The sequence below is a fragment of the Macaca thibetana genome, chromosome 5 (genome assembly GCF_024542745.1).
Source record: "Macaca thibetana thibetana isolate TM-01 chromosome 5, ASM2454274v1, whole genome shotgun sequence".
NCBI lineage: Eukaryota > Metazoa > Chordata > Mammalia > Primates > Cercopithecidae > Macaca > Macaca thibetana.
Window position 1 is genome coordinate 64,902,783 of NC_065582.1, and position 14,312 is coordinate 64,917,094.

The window sequence follows — 14,312 nt, forward strand, 5'->3', positions numbered from 1 at the left end:
TTGAGCTGGCAGGGAAAGATTCAACTGAGAAATTGACTTACCAAACATTCATTTTATTTATAAAAGACTTCAGCAGAAATATGCTGTATAGTTACAGATTTAGTGATTTTTATAATATGTAACTAACCAGTGAAATTCAAACACAGAAGGAAAGCTTTCCTTTAATACTTTAATCACAAGTATTAACCTTATATTTCGAATAACCCAACAATGTGGTATATACCCGGAATGTGCATTCCATATTTTTGAAGGGTTGTATCATCTATCTAGAACTAAATCCAGACTTTATTTTTGAAGTTGTAGCTGACAACCTTATTTGGTAGTTGATACATTTTTATGAACCACATTATCTGAACTATTATGATAAAATAAAAATTCAAGCAATGGTGACTATGGTTACTAGCCCAAGATAACTCTCAGAAGGCTGGAAGTATCTCTCTGAAATCAAAAAATCACTTTTTGAGGATAATATCCTCCTTCAGTTTTACTCTCTGCCCCTCTGATCCACACTGTAATTGCCTTCTTCTTTGATAACACATTTGAAGAAAACCCCACTGTGTTTCCTGTGTTACGTGTTGCCTAAATCTGAGCCATCACACTTAGGTAAAATGTTTTCTTCCAAGTTTCAACCATTTCCCATCTGAGCCATACTGAACAATGGGTGATTTGGTATTTTCTATCATCTATCAACATATGGCCTATTTTACTAAGTGCCAAAAGGCAGATAAGAAGAGGACACATAATTGTGAGTACACTAACTGCTATTTTAAAAAAAGAGTATTAAATGCTACAGAGATTATATCCAATTCATTTAGGAATTAAACAAAGGAAAGACTTTTCAGATAAAATAAAACTTGAAATGGCATTAAATATAACCATGCCCAAAATTAGAGACAGAATGGTAAAAATACAATATCACACTCTAGTTGAAAATCCTTCCCATAGCCTTCAGAATCCCATTCAAAAGTGGAAGCACAGAATATAAGGTCCTGCATGATCTAGGTCCCGTCTGCCTTTCTATCCCTTCCTCTTACCATAACTTCACTTTGAAGTATATGCTCTTGTCATATTGAACTATGTTTGGTTCCAAGTAGAAGGCACATATTCTTGATTTCATGCCATTGAATTTGCAGCTCCTATTGTTCAGAATATACTTGAGTATTTCCCTTTCTTGTTAACTTTCCCTCTCTACCACCTGGCCTGGCCAACTCTTACTCAACAGCACAAAACCCATTCAAATCTCATTTCCTCTGGGATGCTCCTACAATACAGTTATTTTATTCTTTTTCTCTTTTCTCTCTTTCTTCCTATCTTTCTTTCATGCTTGCTTGCTTCTTTCTCCCTCCCTCCCTCCTTCCCTTCTTTTCTTTTCTCTCTCTTTCTTTCTTTCTTTCTTTCTTTCTTTCTTTCTTTCTTTCTTTCTTTCTTTCTTTCTTTCTTTTCTTTTCTTTCTTTCCCTCTCTCTGTCTTTCTCTCTTTCTCTCTTTCATCTGTGCACGTGCTTACTCCAAGTGCTTCTAGAGCATTTCTTGGAGACTTTCCCTTTGTTATAATACTTTTTTTCTTGGATGTTGGGGACAGACAGTTGAAGTAATTACACTGCACTTCTCAGTTCATGCCCTATTACTGTCATTGGTCCAAACAAAACCCTTCTCTGATTTTAGGTTTTTATTTATTACCTTTTAGCTCCTCACCCACTCCCATCTCCACTTCCATTATAAGCAATCACTCATTCTGTTTAGTGAGTACAATTTTATTTGTGTAGTTTTATAAAATATATACCTCAAATGTCAGTATTTTTAAGTTTAGGCAAATGTATTGGTTTTGATTTTTCATTTCTTAGTTTAATAAAATATTATGTATATAATATACATCCAGGTTGCTGTGAATCCATGTAATCTCTTACACTTAATTGCTGTACATAATTCACAGCGTGCATTTACTATCTCAATACTACATGTCTGGATTGCCTAGAACCTGCCATCACACACACACACACGTACATGCTCCCATATGCTCGCACTCACATATACACACTTGCACACACATCCACAAATATACACATACACGCATACACACTCACCTCATACACATATACACATATGCAATTCTGCAATGACATTGCTCCTAAATGCCCCACCATGAATTTGTAAGTATCTCTTGGGTATATGGACCCAGGCATGGAACTGCTGAGTCATCATCCATTTTATAATTATTTATCCAAAAAGTGCCAGACTGTCCTCCAGAGTGACTAAAGCTTCCCATATCCTCACATCTCTGCCATCACTTGTCATTATTCAGCTTTCTAATTTTTCCAATCTAATAATGTGTAAAACATCTTTACTGAAACAGAAACAACTCCTCAACACTGAAACTGAATTATGTCTCTTATTTGTCCATCTATTGTGTAATAGCCTGTAAGATGATAGAGGACATTAAAACCCAAAGGTGCTGAAAACATGTTTGAAGAATGAAAATTTCAAGCAAGCAAGTCTGAAAGTGAAAAAGAGAGATAATATTACCTAAATTAATTAAACAAGAAATTGACTACAGTAAAATAGATATGATCCAATTCCAATTATAATTCCATGGTCATTTCCACATAACAGAAGGCAATGTCTTTATGCCTCAAGTGTTAAAAAGTATTATAAAAATGTTACATACTTCATTCTTTTGGTAGGAATAGGGGTCAATAGCTCCAGGTACTTTTTGTATATTGCTAATTCTAAGATACCTTTGTGATAGGTAATGTGACATTAGACTTTCACAATATCACTAATGAGCATCAGAGTTCTTCTAGTAAACTATTCTTTACATCAGTCAGATGAGCTTCTCAGCATGTTCAACCTCAGCAAATACATCTGCTCAGTAAGTTCTAAATGCTTGCTCTAGTTCTCCAAACTTCATGATGCAGGGGTTAAAAATCATGACACAGAACTTGTCAGCACAGCCTGCTAATTCACATATATCGAGATTGCCCAGTGAATTGCCAAAGGAATTCTTTGTTTGCTTTGTTCTGACCTTTTTAAAGTCTTCATTAATTTATATATTCAAAAAATATTCTTTGAAGTATTTTCTAAGAAATAATTTAATCCATTTGTTGTTGGTTTATATCTTGCTCATTAAAAAAGAATTTTAAGTAGCAAATTGTTCATCACATTGATTTCAATGATACACAGAATTTTATCTTTATTCCTATAAGCTGGAAATCTTTTTCTTAATGCCTTTTGTTCCTTATTAGGAAAAAAAGGTCATATGCATGGCTCACATTTGTGGCTCACAGTGGTTCACAGTGAGCAACTCATCACATTCTAGGGCTATCCCTTCTTTTATACACACATTGGCTCTTCTCAGAGATCTTTGATTTTATCTTTATAGATCTATATATAATTCTTCTTACACTCCAGGCCTGTGTAACAGAGAATTTCTAATCCTTTGTGGCTTAATTGCAGAGAAGCAGGCACACATATGGCTGACAGTCTTGGAATTAGAAGCTTTGAATTTGAGCTATTCTCCCATGAACTCCACTCAATGATTTGGAGCATTTGACGAAGATTCTTCAGTTCCCTTATCCAAAACTTATAGTAACGTTCTTGAATTTTAATATGAATATTCATTATTGTTTATTGAACAAATACTTTTTATAGAGCTAACTATGTGCAAGGTACAGTTCTTAGCATTTTAAGTGTATAAAGTACTTGGATCCTCAGGGCAAACAACCCTTTTATATAGGCACTAGTATTATGTTCACTTTGCAAATTAAGAAATTGGGCCCAGAGAAGGTAGCTAACTAGTCCAAGACCACATAGCTTGTCAATGCCGAAGCTGAGATTCTAACCTTAGCAGTCTAAGTAAACAGTTAATGGTCTAAACCTGTTTTATGTAACGGTTCCAAAATACACATGATTTTTAAAGTTTCCATTGAAATTATATGGACCTATTATCATTATGTATGTAAAAAGTGAAGCTTACTCTAAGAAAAGGAAGACAGATTCTACTCCATGAAATCCAGATCATATGTGGCTCTCTTCATTTTCCTCGTTAAAAAGTTCTGTTCCAACAATCTCCCAAATGTGTTCCATGGATTATAGTGCTACAGGACCAGGTGGGCAAACTCCCATGCCCCTCACTTCCCTGCCTGTCTTCTTTACTGACACCATTACCCAATCTCTTTGAAGCAAAAATACCCCGGCATACCAACAAAGCATAGTATCATAAATTTAAAACCTTTTTTTCAAATTTCATCCAAGGGAAAACTTACCCAAACTTTAACAATCATGGCACCAAGGCTTATGTACTGTTCAATTATTTGGCATAGCAACTTAAAGGTCACCTTTCTAGCACCAATATGTTATATTTTATTTTAAAAAGACAATCACATATCCTTTACCTTTTTAAGTCAACAAGGACGCATCAATAAACACTTATGAAACACTCACTAGCTGTCAAGTACCATGCTAGGGCTAGGGAACGCTGAGATAGAGAAGGCAATAGCTAACTTCTGAAAATGCTTACACAGAAGTCAGAAAACTTAAAACCTGATCTAAACGCTGTGAAGAAAGTGAGCTAAGATTTATTTTTGTTGTTACCAGCATATTTGAATTAAAAGCATCAGATGCAAAGCTTTGCATATTGTTTAAATAACAAAATAACCATAAGAATTTATTTTAATTAAGGATGTATATACATAGAGATTTGCTTTTAGGTCTTGTATGAATGAAAATAAGAGGACTTATAAGATTTAAATTGTTGTCTAAGATCAAGCTAAAGACATTTTGAAAATAACTCCACTGAGCAAGGTTAATACTTTTGAACAATTAATTCAAATACAAATTCTGTGGGAAGTCATCCAATTTTCAACCTAGAAAATATGTTGGAAACAATGCATTTTTTCAGATCTTTTTTGAGTTTGTGCTTACTTAAACTCCTACATCATTCCTCAATGTAACAATATCACTAAAACAGGATTAATGTAGTGATGTTATGGTAAGAACTGGAAAGGCTTTTGGAACAGAGATAAGAAACATGTTATTCTATACAGCCATACATTCACCAATACAGAGTCAATTCCAGGGAATGAAAATCTTTATTATCTCTGTAACTTCAGTCTGAAGTGCTCACAGCTGGTTCTTATTCATTCTTCAGATCCAGCCTTAAAACTCTTCTCTTTAGATAAGGATTGCTCTGACCTTCCAAACTAAAGTAGGCTCATTATATTCTCTCAAATCTATTATTTTATGGCACCTACTGCAATTTTTCATCGCATAGTAACCTGTTTACTTATTTGATGGCTTCCTCCTAACTCAATTATATGCCTAGGGATGAGAGACCTGTCTACCTTGGTCATCACTAAATATCCAGCACCTGGCATGCCATACTCTGGTTGAATCTTCAACAAACAAATTAATGTGGTCATGATCTGCATCCTCACTCAGAAATTTCTGAAATCCATCTGTGATTTATAGTATTCTTTTTGGTAGCTTCAGGACTTTTACGCTGCACACATCTTTACACACACATTAAACTTCCCCATTTAAACCTTTTAAAATATCAAAGCACCAAACAGTGTTAATTGATAGTTCACAGCAGTACCTTTGGGAGATTATTTTATAATTAATTTCCACCCTAAATCTTTTGTATGCAGGAGATGTTCTGACAGTAAGAGGTATGGACAAGAAAACAATAGCTGACAAAATTCATCTTTAGTTGAAGGACAAAAATGCATTTAAAAAAATAAGTCTTACAAAGTAAGGAACACAAAAAACTGTACCAATTAATATCTCAAGAAAAAAAATAAACTCTTTTCTTTTCTTTTTTTCTTTTCTTTCTTTCTTTTTTTTTTTTTTTTTTTTTTTTTTTTGAGACAAAATCATCCTCTGTTGCCCAGGCTGGAGTGCAGTGACATGATCTCAGCTCACCACAACCTCTACCTCCCGGGTTGAAGTGATTCTCCTGCCTCAGTCTCCTCAGTACCTGGAATTACAGGTGTGCACCACCATGCCCAGCTAATTTTTGTATTTTTTAGTAGAGATGGGGTTTCACTATGTTGGCCAGACTGGTCTCGAACTCCTGACCTAGTGATCCACCAGTCTCGGCCTCCCAAAGTGCTGGGATTACAGGCATGAGCTACCGCACCCAGTCCTCTTTTATTTTCTTTAACTGTTTAGCCACAGAAGAGTGAAAGAATCTCGGAAGCAGCTGAAGATAAATTTGCAGCCTTTTGTAAGTCCAGTATTGGCTAAACAAAACATTATAGTGGCCATTTTCCCACAGATCCGACTATTCTGTTCTAAAATTTCAAAGTAATATATTTTAAGCTTCTATACTCCCCTTCTATTCAGTTCCACCAATCAAGTCAATAGTATTTTTTTCATGTGTATTACAACCATCCTACTTTACCTATGCTGACAAAAACATCTGTTTCAAGGAATCTGAGCCATCCAGATAAAATGGCAAAAACTGACCTGAATTTTATCTGTGGTGCTGCCACACAGAAACTAAATCTCTTACTTAAATTCAGGGCCTCTTTTTTATTCATCTACAAAATAGGGATAATAACACATTGTCAGAATTAAATAAAGGAATGAACATTAAAGAGATTTTAACTGCAAATAACTCTATAAAGATGGGTAATTATTATTATCATCTTCACTAGAATTCAATGAATTAAGGTCCCAATTCAACGGATTTCCAGTCATAAATTTGTATTGTGTGTTAGTGCTGTAACTATTATATTCCACTTTTAATGTTTCATTCCATTATAATACTCTTGATCTCTTGCCATTCTTACTCTCTCTATTCCAGGGAAATTGAGACCAATAATCTGATGGTTGAGTTTGGAGGAAGAAACTTGGCCCACATAGCTCAGTCCTTCGTTATTATATTCTCTTTTCTGGTAGTGAACTCAGTGGGAAGCTGTGCATTTCCTTTACCATGTTTCTCTACTGGCAGGTTCAGTTTCTGATGGAGGAGGCCAGCCCTAGTCACTGACAGTGACAAGGGACTTGGTAGCCAGCATCCAACAGGCCACCAATGATTCATTCCTCCGGCTACCTCTTGTTTGTGTAGACACCAACCACTCTGAATCTGGCTAACTTTTAAAACCAATAGAATAATGAAGAAATGACAGTGTGTGACTTTCTGGGCAAAACCATAAAAGAAATTGACTTTTGCCTTGCTTCTTCTGGGAGAAGCCAGCTGGCAATGTTATGAAGACACTCAAACAGTCCTATGGAAAGGGACTGAGGATATTGCCAATAGCCCACATCAACTTGTAAGTGATATAATTAAGCCATTTGCAAGGCAGACCTTCTGGCTTCAATCAAGCTTCAGACTACAGCCCAGGCCAACATTTTGACAACAACCTCATTGGGGACCCTGAGCTAGAGCAATCAAGTCCTGAATTTCTCATCAGGAGAAATTGTTTGATGTTATATAATGAATGTTTATTGTTGTTTGAAACTGTTAAATCGAGATCATTTATATACAGTGATAGATAATTAATTCAAGAAGTTAAGTGCTACCAAATGTTATACCTGTTAGCAGACATAAGTTACATTCTCCAATATTAGCTTGAAATACCAAAGGTGAAATTTTACCTTCCAAGTGTTGTGTCTTTTGTGTTTTTGTTGTTATTACTTCCTTGAGTAGGGAAGAGGGGTTCCAGTTATTGGGTCCCCTAAAACACTAACATCATGCTTTGCATTCTATCATTCATTCCCTATTCAAGTAGCATTCTGTTAAACATTTACTAAGTCAAAGCACTGTGCAAAAGTTGTGAATTCCAAAAGAGTAAGAAGACCTTTTCCACTGACATTAAAGTTTACATAGACTTATGAAAAATGGACATAATTATTAATAACTACTAAATTATAGTAAAATCTCATAAACTAGTTAATTGACTACAGGGGCAGGAGAAGAAGAGTTCAGCTAGTATACAATTGATTTGATATATTTGATTAAAATTACCTCTCATATGTAGACAGTGTATGTGAGTAACCCCAGCCCAATGGGTTATCACACTTACGATAATCCTTTTTGAAGAGGGAAACAGTGTTGAGAGCATAAACTCTGGAGTGAGGCTGCCTCAATTTCTCTCCTGGCTCTGCCTCTTGGGACTGGTGTGGTCTGGGAAAATTAACTTTTGGTGCCTTTTTCTGCATCTGTCAAATGAGGGTTAAATGAGTGAATATATGTGTGGTATTTAGAGTAGTGCCTAGCACCATATTACTATTTGGTATTACTATTAGAATTTACAAAATCTTTTCATTATGTTGACAATGGTTAGCCTCAAGATCCTGAAACTCTTTTTCATGCATATAACAGCCAAGTCATACGTTGTTGTTTTCATCAATTAGTTTGCCAAAACATATATTGAAGATGTTACCTAGTGTTCCAAGAGCTTCAAGAGAAGCTCTTTCTACAGGAGATAAGCTCATGTGCTGGAATTGCTTGTGTCCATTTTTTGATGCACTACCCAGAATTACCTTACTAATGATATCCTATGAGAAGCAATTCAAGATTTTTTATTTCCTTAAGCTCTTCACGTAACCAGACAACAATGCAAAATAAATAGATTCTTTATCTTGTTCAAATTCATATTTTTTCAAATAAAAAATATTTTATTCCATATTCTAGTTCAAGTTGTTCAGTAGTCCCCTCTTTTCATAATTGTTCTAAGTTATTAATTTTTTTATGGAATGTAAAGTACTTAATAGTTTTTGTTAAATAAAACGTTTTACTTACTAAGCTCTATATCTAACGTGCAAAGGAGACAGCCTTTCCCACATTGTATTAACTACATTATGGCATCTTTGTTCACTATCGTTCAAAATGATAGAAATTTAATTAAAAAAAAAAAAAACCGGAAAGAGTGGAGAGGGAGTCACAAAAAATGTCTTGTCCAAAAGGAAAATGAGTTAATGAGCATGTTTCAATACAATGGACTAATGTTTGTGTCCTCTCAAAATTAATATGTCGGTATTCTAACCCCCAATATGATTGTATTAGGATATGGAGCCTTGGTAAGGTAATTAGGTCATGAGGGTGGAGCCTCACGAAATTTCATCAGCTTCATGTTAAATCCATCTGGTACTTACACTTCTTGTGAGTTCAAATAAAAATCCCATAAAGTTATATCCTGTGAAATTTAATAGAATCCACCTAATTCGGAGTTTTATTTAGAATGTATTTATGGTTCCATTTATTGTAAAATGAGAATGATTCAAATAATAATTTTAAGTTCCATGTTATTTGCAAATGAAAATGGAGTAAAGGAAGGGAGAAAAATATTTGCTCAATCAAATTTGCATTGCTGTACCCTAGAAATTGGAAGAAGAAATCAATGAAAAACTGATTTTGTTTGCCTTTTCCAAACATATTGCATCATTTATGTAACCCAATTTAGTAACCCTATTTAAACTTTTTTCTTGATGTGAAGCACAAAGAACTTTGAGTTCGTTCTTTCTAATCTAGAGAACGAAAGGTCTTTAACAGTGACATAATCAAAATATTTCCAATAAAATTCTAAAATCAGGTACAATTAATATAATCACTATTCTACAGCATAAAAGTATCTCTATGTTAAGAAACTGCTCAGAAAACATAAAAAGTGCATGCAGTGAAGTAAGAACTAGGGAAAAAGCAAGAAAACACAAACCACAATTTCAGCCTCTTCTACTTTTTGTCTACTATGTGTTTAAAACAGCTAAATGTAAGAGTAAAAAGAGGCTTCAGTGGCATAACTCCTATAAAAAATAAGATATTAAAACCAGAAACCGTATTCACAATAATTTTAAGATGTGAATTGATATATTAAAATAAATAAAATGCGCCCTCCCCCTCGCCGCCGACCGAGTTCTTCCTTTTCAGAACCAGTCGTCTTCTTGTTGTCGCGGAGATTTTCCTGCTACTGCTGCTGCTGCCGCCACCACTACCGCTGGGTTCATTTGCCCCGACCCCTTCCCGCCGCCCCGCCCCCAGCCCCACACAAGATGTCAGAGGATTTAGCAAAGCAGCTGGCAAGCTACAAAGCTCAGCTCCAGCAAGTTGAAGCTGCATTATCTGGAAATGGAGAAAATGAAGATTTGCTAAAATTGAAGAAAGATTTATAAGAAGTTATAGAACTAACCAAAGACCTTCTGTCAACTCAACCTTCTGAGACGCTTGCAAGTTCAGACAGTTTTGCTTCTACTCAACCTACTCATTCATGGAAAGTAGGAGACAAGTGTATGGCAATCTGGAGTGAAGATGGACAGTGTTATGAAGCGGAGACTGAAGAGATAGATGAAGAAAATGGCACCGCTGCAATCACCTTTGCTGGTTATGGCAATGCTGAAGTGACTCCACCCTTGAACCTCAAGCCTGTAGAATAAGGAGGGAAGGCAAAGGAGGACAGTGGCAACAAACCCATGTCAAAAAAAGAAATGATTGCCCAGCAGCGTGAATATAAAAGGAAGAAAGCTTTGAAAAAAGCTCAGAGAATAAAAGAACTTGAGCAGGAAAGAGAGGACCAGAAAGTGAAATGGCAACAATTCAACAACAGAGCCTATTCCAAAAACAAAAAAGGCCAGGTAAAGAGGAATATTTTTGCATCATCTGAGAGTGTGACTGGCAAAGTTGGAGTAGGAACATTTGGAATTGCCGATAAACCTATGACACAATATCAAGATACCTCTAAATACAATGGCAGGCATTTGATGCCTCAATAATCAGAAAAACTATTGGATTTCATCTCTGCAGGGTTTTACATTTACCTTTTTATCCTTATATTTTTCTAAAGGTAAATTATTTGTTAGATGAGTAAGCAAGATACCATTGTCATCATTGGTTGACTTCAGTAGAATGAAACGTGAAGAAATTGCATTTGATAACTGCTATTTGTTTAACTTTTCTCATTATCAGTACTACGGTTCCCTCAAAGTTTGTTGAATAAAGCAACTTTTGTAAATGCTGTTTCATACAGCACTTAGATGAATTATTGATCATCCTAATATCAAGTGCCTACTTAACCTATGGTATGTACTTTTTGTAAGTTGCAACTTGAAATTTTCAGATGCTTTGAACTTGACACATACTCTAGCAATTCACTGGAACACCAAGGCAAAAACACCAACCTGCTAAAGAGATCCTTTCATTTTTCTTATTTTCAACTTTAAAACTTAGCTGTTGTTCAGTTAAGTATAAAAGATAGGTTAATTTGTAAATGGCAAAGTTTGTTTTGAGGTTTTTCCTCAAATACTTGTTTCCTAGGCCTACTAGGCCATCTCTAAAATTGATCTGTTTTGTTTTTATGTACTCTTAGTTCTATGTAAGAAACCTTAGGATGAGCTCCCTTTTCTAAGGTGTTTTTGTTTTTTGTATGTTTGCTTTTTTCCTGTTTTTGTTTTTTCTTTTCTCATTTACTGCAGTGGTACCATGTTTTGAATGTGTAATGTTTATATGGGAGAACAAAAAGCTGATGTATAGCCCTGTATACAGTGTAGATACTATTTTTGTAAAAAAAAAAAAAAAAAAAAAAAAAAAAGGCTAAACTAATGAACAAGAGTACTGAATATTTCATCATTAAAAATTCTTGTATTTCTTGTGCATTAATCTGACCATAATTTCCCTGTATATTATGTTCATTCAGCTGTTTGTAATTTTTGTTAATTAGATCAAGTTGTCTGCATTTGTTGGTGTAAGTGAACATCACAGTTATCCTGAGTTGAGTTTAAGCCAAATACATGCATAGAAAAGCATCTTCCTATTAATGGAAGAAGATAATTTTTAGGATGTGTATTATTTCAGTTTTGTATGTTTAATTTTTATTAAAGTGCTTTTAAGATTAAAAAAATAAATAAAATGCAAACCTATATTGAATAACCTGTGGACAATTTACAACAAAGAATAATGACTATACATCAGCATTTGAAGCAATCACTACTAAGCTTCAAAGAAAAGGAGTAAACTAACCATTCTCTTGGCAAAATAGATAGTAATTCACATTGTATTCTTTGATAGTTCCCATCTACTCCAAAGGAATTTCAGCACTGTCTTTCCTGGTCCTCCTTCGCTTCCCCAACAACCTAGACGGCTGGAAAGCCCTTATATTAGACTGTTAACATTGATTTTTTTATTTTTTATTTTTATTTTTATTTTTTGAGACGGAGTCTCTCTCTGTTGCCCAGGCTGGAGTGCAGTGGACGGATCTCAGCTCACTGCAAGCTCCGCCTCCCAGGTTTACGCCATTCTTCTGCCTCAGCCTCCCGAGTAGCTGGGACTACAGGCGCCTGCCACCTCGCCCGACTAGTTTTTTGTATTTTTTAGTAGAGACGGGGTTTCACCATGTTAGCCAGGATGGTCTCGATCTCCTGACCTCGGAATTCTAGTAATTCTAATGGATTGAACAAAGCCAGGACACACAGCTTGTAACAACTCTTTCAGTGACCTATTATGGCGCTAAGCTTTGTTGTGACAGTTTTGCACAGAGTACATGCAAAAAAAAAAAAAAAAAATGCCATTACCTATTTTATTAAGAAAATTGTGTTGGTACTGTGTAAAAGGAAGAAAAGAACCTCTCAATACTTTATAAAAACATAAAGCAATAACCTAGATGTACTTTCTTTTTCAAGTTCACTAGGTGGCAAAAATGGCAAAATATGCTTGGTAAGCAACTGGAGTTTTCAGTTTTGTGAGTATTTATCATTTTACAGCTCCCTTTAATGTGGCAGATGCATTTCGTTAAAACCAGTGGATTAGAAAATAAAACAATGAAAATTACTCTTCACGGGGAAGGCTCTGGATAAGAACATTTTATAAAAGCCTGGTTTGCTTTCAGCTACAACCACGTTTTAGAAATAAAAAGTTTGTGGCTAAATACGTGTGACCTTTTATTGTCTTTGACTTCTGTGGAAGTTTTCTGCCTTGCCTTGTCTTTTTTTTTTTTTTTTTTTTTTTTTTTTTTTTAGATGGAGTCTCTGTCTGTCTCCCAGGCTGGAGTACAGTGGCAGGATCTTGACTCACTGCAACCTCCACCTCCTGAGTTGAAGGAATTCTCGTGCCTCAGCCTCCTTAGTAGCTGGGATTACAGGCACCCACCACCACGCCTGGCTAATTTTTTGTATTTTTAGTAGAGATGGGGTTTCACTGTGTTAGCTAGGAAGGTCTCGATCTTCTGACCTTGTGATTCGCCCACCTTGACCTGCCAAAGTGCTGGGATGACAGGCTCAGAGCAATTAATCTAGTGATATGTCCAAGAGGTCTCTGCCCTGAGGAATCCAGTGCTGACCTATTATGCATCACTGTCTCCTGTACAGTCTAGCAGGATGGAAACTTTGTGCACTGGAACTTAAAAACTAGTAATCAGAAATTCAGTATTAAATATCACCAAAGACAGCCAAAGGCATTGGCTCATTGTTCCTGCCAAAACTAGTATTCCCTGAATAATATTAATTATGAAAAATGATAGAACAAATTTCTATAAGTCATGTCTTTGTGAAATAAATGAATTTCTTTTTACAATATACATTCACATGAATAGGTTCTTCAAAATAGGTACTTTATTGTGATTTCTTTCAAAACCAGTTTATTTGAACATGTTTTTAAAACCACAGTAAGGACCTTGTTAGAATCACCATATAAAATTATAGTTATAGATGAGTTCCACTATTGGTATCTCTTACTCTGCAGATTTTGAAGATACCCTTGATGATTATTAAAACTTCTTGTTCCTTAGCAGAGAGAAGCTGACACACATACAAGTAAAGTAAGAATTGACAGGCTTTTACGGATAAGTAGAGAGGGACTGTTCTGACATCCATGCCTTGTAAGTTTAGAATTCTAAATTATTTCACCAGAAAAACTAAACTATCGTACCTTTTCTATGGCAGTATATTAGACCATTTTTACACTGCTATAAATACCCAGGACCAAGTAATTTATAAATAAAAGAGGTTTAGTTGACTCACGGTTCCCCATGGCTTGGAAAGCCTCAGGAAACTCACAATTATAGTGGAAGGTGAAGGGGAAGCAAGGCACATCTTATATGGTGGCAGGAGAGAGAGAGAGAGAGCACAAAGGGGAAATTGCCATGCTTTTAAACCATCAGATCTCATGAGAACTCATTTACTATCACAAGAACAGCATGGGGCAAACTGCCCTCAATTCGAGATGAGATTTGGGTGGGGAAACAGAGCCAAACCATATCCGACAGGAACCCTCAACTTTGATTTGATTGGTGTTTGAATTAATCTCAAGTAGAACCCAAGAAAAATGTCAGATGACAGGAGTGGCTCAACCTACATGTGCTGAGTATATTGGTAAACCTAAGGTCT

At 35.5% G+C, this 14,312-nt stretch overlaps 1 pseudogene; it reads left to right on the forward strand.

Moving 5' to 3' along the window:
• Positions 1 to 9,935: 9,935 nt before the first annotated feature.
• On the forward strand, positions 9,936 to 10,709 carry LOC126954349 (survival of motor neuron-related-splicing factor 30-like; annotated as a pseudogene).
• Positions 10,710 to 14,312: the final 3,603 nt, after the last annotated feature.